The following is a 4847-nucleotide window of genomic DNA, read 5'->3' on the forward strand; positions in this document are numbered from 1 at the left end:
CACATAAGAGAAAAAAAAAAAACATTTCTGTCAGTGGGAGTCTTTTTAATTTATTTGTTGAACAGTTTCATCTGCATAAATTAGCTAAAATACCTGCTATGCTCATCTTAAGTGATGCACTTTTTCTCTTCTGAACTTGCTTTTCAAATTCTCTCCTTATATGGAGAAAATTATCCTTTATCCTTATCCATTATGCTCTAATATTTAATAGAAAAGACTGCACAAAACCTTTTTCTGAAGTGTATTTCATGATTTATGTTAGATTTTCCAAAGACAGTCCTACATACCTACCCATGTTAGCAACAGGTCCTTTTAAGTTTTCTTTTGTTGGAAGTCATCTTCAGTTGAATACTGAATAGGATCAATAAGTGTATATTTAATGCACAGGAACTTTCTTTGTATTTAAGGAGCAGATTCTTAAATTATCCAGCATTCTTTCCACTCTGGTGAAGCATTCTCCCGCTTCTTTACAGTAGTTGTTGACCTTGATATTATTGCAGACCATAATTCTGTTATGTTTCATAGCAAGAACGCTGAAAAAAAATGTCTGCTTATTAAACCTATTTGTTGTGGAAGCATAAAAAGATAGTGCAGCATTAATATACAGCTGATTGTGCAGGCCAAATCTCTACAGGGAAAACCTTAGAGAACAGTTAACGTCAACAAAACTATTTTGAATTGCATCATCTGAGCATCTGACCCATCCTCTTAAATAATGAATGAAGTGGTCAGGGGTGGTATTCTTTTATCTGAAGAGTGCAAAATTATCGCGGTACAAACTGCATGAAAGAAGCAGCTCTAATCTTTCCTCCACCCTTCTAGTGAAAATTTTTAGCAGAATGCAATGTATTTCATAGTATTTTACAGTTGGCTCAACTTTGTTTGTGAGCCGAAAACACTTGATTTCATTCACTGCCAGAGCAGTATCTAAGCAACATTTTTTCCCTCTACTTTATTTAGGCTGTCTACTTCTTCATAGCAGCAGTTGGGATTCATATTTTCAATGATCCAAGGGGTGGAACCACCTCTTCTCCTATGAGCACAGGCTGAGATCTGGAGAAGAGAAGGCTCTAGAGCAAGCTGAGAGTGGCCTCTCAGTATCTAAAGGGAGTATTATAAGAAAGAAGCAGACAGACTCTTCAGCAGGGTCTGTTGTGAGAGGACAAGTAGAAATGATTTCAAACTAAAAGACGAGGCATTTAGATTGGATATAAGGAAACAGGTTTTTTTTTTTTTTACAAGAGTGTTGTGGCACTAACACAGGTTGCCCAGAGAAGTGGTGGATGCCCAATGCCTGGAGGCATTCAAGGTGAGGCTGGACCAGGCTCTGAGCACCTGATGGAACTGTAGGTGTTCCTGCTCATTGTAGGGGGGTTGGACCAGGTGGCCTTTAAGGGTCCCTTCTATTTCAAATGATTCTGTGATTCTATTAACTGACTAAAACTTCTGCTTGCCATATCTCTGGAATGATCAAAAAGAAGTAATAGAGGAAAAATAGTGTATTTATAAAACAGTTGCTGACTGCTGAAGTTTTTTGGGAGTGATCAGCAAAACTCTGTAGCCGGAGAGTCTGCTGAGTCTTAGAAACTTCCCCTTCTTCAAAACCTCTGCAGAAGTATGTGGAAAAAAACGTTACAGAAGTCGGAACATCTACTGTATCCAGTACAGCCTGATCTTCAAAAATTCATGTTGTGCCAAAAATTATATGTCTGAAATTGTCATGTTAGGTATATCTCTGCAAAAAGCTACAATTCACTTCTTCAAAAGTATTATAATAAATGAGCTGACAAGACACCACAGTCCTCCTGGACTTGACCCAAGAGCTATCTAACTGAATGGACATCTCTCAGGGACCCCAAAGCCACAATGAGAATGAAACGTCATGTTGCTTAAATTCCCTGTGCTGACAGGCCAAATGACTTCATTCTCTTCTCTCCTCAGACTAGCCTGGTGCATTCTACTAAACTGTATCTTTTGTAGAGAAGCTGCATATTCTCTTTGCTTCTTTCTCTCCTTCCTTTTAGTTTTCAGTTTCAGTATTCATGGCAGCTCTGGTGAGATATCATCTTAACTCTTCTGAGTTTTATGAATCCATACTTGTTACTGCAGCCAAGGTGTAGTTTAATGACTCCTTGTTTATGTCTGGTGTAATGGGTGATATCAACTACACACTAGCTCTTGCAGCTGGTGCCACTGTACAGAGGTTTTTTGATCTCAGAACTACAGTGATTTTATGCTTCATTATTTGGCCCGTCCTATAGAACAACAGTGTCCTAATATCATAAGAGCCACTTGAGAAATATCTTGAGAGAGCTTTTTTCCCTTTTCATTGCTTGTTTGCCATTCATAAAGCTTAAGCAAATAAACCTTAAGTCATTTTCATGTTATGATATTACTGAAGAGTAATCACTTGTTCTTTTTTTCTTTAACAGCTCAATAAGCTGTACATCACTTTTACTGATGATAAGGATGACTATGTGTTCGTACTAAAAAATGGAGTAACATATGGCATCATTGGATATGCAGTGAGATGGATGTTGTACTTTATTATGTTTGGGTGGAGAGTACATTCTAAATCTGAAGGTCAGTTGTTCACAGAAATAGATCATGGAGTCTGAATGCTAGGATGATCTATTCAAGTCTCAGACTCCAGTTTCTAACATGCGTTGAGGAGAACAGTGTTAAGAAATAGCAGTTTTCATCCCATTAAGAAGCATTTCCAAGAGAGTTCTCAGTGTCAGGTATCCAGCAATGCTTTGTGTCCAGAACCTGTGGAGAAGTGCCCCTCAGTTTCCCACATAATGAATACTGACTTTAGTCTGTTCCTTCCAGCCTCACATACAGACTTAGGAACTGTGCTGAGTAAGTGAATTGCTGAATGTCACTGCATCTGACTTTGTATCAGAAATTCTCCTCTGTCTCTGTGTTGGCAATCTGTAACACCATGCATCCTTCTGTCTCCCACATGGGGAATGACGCCACTGACCCCCTTGTTCCCAGGTGCCATGTTTCATGGGATTTGTCAATTCAGAGTCCTTTAGAGATGAAAAGGTAAATGGCATGCACTGGTCAAAGTGGTGGGCAGCATAAGGCTTTCAGACCAAGACTTGTCTGTTGAATGCTATGAAGGACAAATTTATTTCCTTTTCCAAAAATTTATGTGAAAGTAATTCAGGGAGAAGAAGTAGAAAACAAAATCTGTTTTTTTATTTTCAGGTGTGTAGAGTTGCTCTAAAGAAACAACTGGTGTTACAAAGATGGGCTGTTGTTAGAGTCCTTATTTGAGGCCCAGAGTCCACATTTGTGGTATTCTTCAGTGATGACGTCAGGTAGATGAGAGCATATTCTGTAGTATGTATAGCTTACCGTATTTCTAAGCTCAGGACAATCAAATTTCCTTCAAGTAATAATGTGCAAAATTAATTTTCTCATTTATGCTTTTATGCATGTGCATGTGTTCTTGCATAAATTCTCACTGATCGTGTGACTTTGGGCCCTAAATAAGCCATAGTGATAACATAGACTGCTTTAACAGCTCCCTACTTTCTCATATAAATATATTTTTATGAGTGTATAAATATACTTTATATACTTTAAATACATTGTGAAAGTATTTATTACAGTTAGCACTTGAGGTGTTCTATAGATCGTGTACATCAACTCTAAAAAACAAAATGGTGATGTCCTATTTAGGAAAAATCTCTTTGATGAGTAGTGCAGCCAATGATTAAATATATGGATAAACCATAAAAACAGGAAAAACTACTGAACTGAGGGACAGTTCCACTCCTCTGAAGGAAGATACACTTCCCGTATCCCTTAGTTAGGAAATTAAATTATTTAGCTAATTCAAATATCACCTGAGTTTAAGAAAGAAGCCAATATAAATTAGTGCCTTAATTTATGTATTTGTTTATCTTTTTTTCTGGCTTACATTCTATGGTTTTTTTTCCCCAGATAGGAGAGAAAGCATAGAAGAGGGATAAAAGGAGTATAATCTCAGATTATTAGGAGTCATTTTGTTTCTTCATCAAAGAGGAAACTCCTGAGACTATTCCTATTTGTCTTTCTGGTGTGCCTGGGTTTGCCCCAAAGTGCTCTGTTAATTGGCAGATTAATAGCAGTGCTCCTGGTCTTCCAGGTATTTTCATATAGAAATGCGGGCAGGATCAAAGTTTTTTGGGCAATCTTCAAGCAAGAAAATACATTTATTTTTAAAAAGTTCATTACCTTTTTTTGTAGTTGTTTTTCCTTCCGTAACAAATACAATGAAGCAGAAGAGGGGTTTATTTGTGTTAAGCTGTTGATTCTACAGTTGCATTCTCACTGGCAGTGCCAGCACGTCAGTGCCAGCCCACTGGTGTCCATTGTGTTCGAGCTGTGTAGGGGAAATTGCTTTCTCTTACAAAAGGAACTTGCTGTCAAATAGCTGCTGTGTTAAACAATGGATGTAGATGAAGCTTTTGAACCATTGCTTTAAATTCTGACTTGATGCCAAGAATACTGTCAAGCATTTGAAAGAAACGCTCCAAAAATAAGAATAATCACCCTAAGCACACACTGTATCTTTGTGTTCAGGCACTGGGCAGGAGCCTTCTCTTTCTGCAATTGATCAGAAAAGCATCTTCCAGAAATGTGAACATGCTCCTCCTGCACATGATGGGAAAGTGTCCTTCACTGTGTGCTGTAAGTGGAAGCACATCCACTTTAAAATATTGTATTGGTGTCCAGCAATCTGATCTCAATTCAAAATGAATTTTGAGAGTTCTTAAAATGGGGATGAAGATTCAAACCTAAATAACCATATATTGTGAACATGGTGTGTATATATATATATATATATATAA

Source organism: Meleagris gallopavo, chromosome 7, assembly GCF_000146605.3.
Source record: "Meleagris gallopavo isolate NT-WF06-2002-E0010 breed Aviagen turkey brand Nicholas breeding stock chromosome 7, Turkey_5.1, whole genome shotgun sequence".
NCBI lineage: Eukaryota > Metazoa > Chordata > Aves > Galliformes > Phasianidae > Meleagris > Meleagris gallopavo.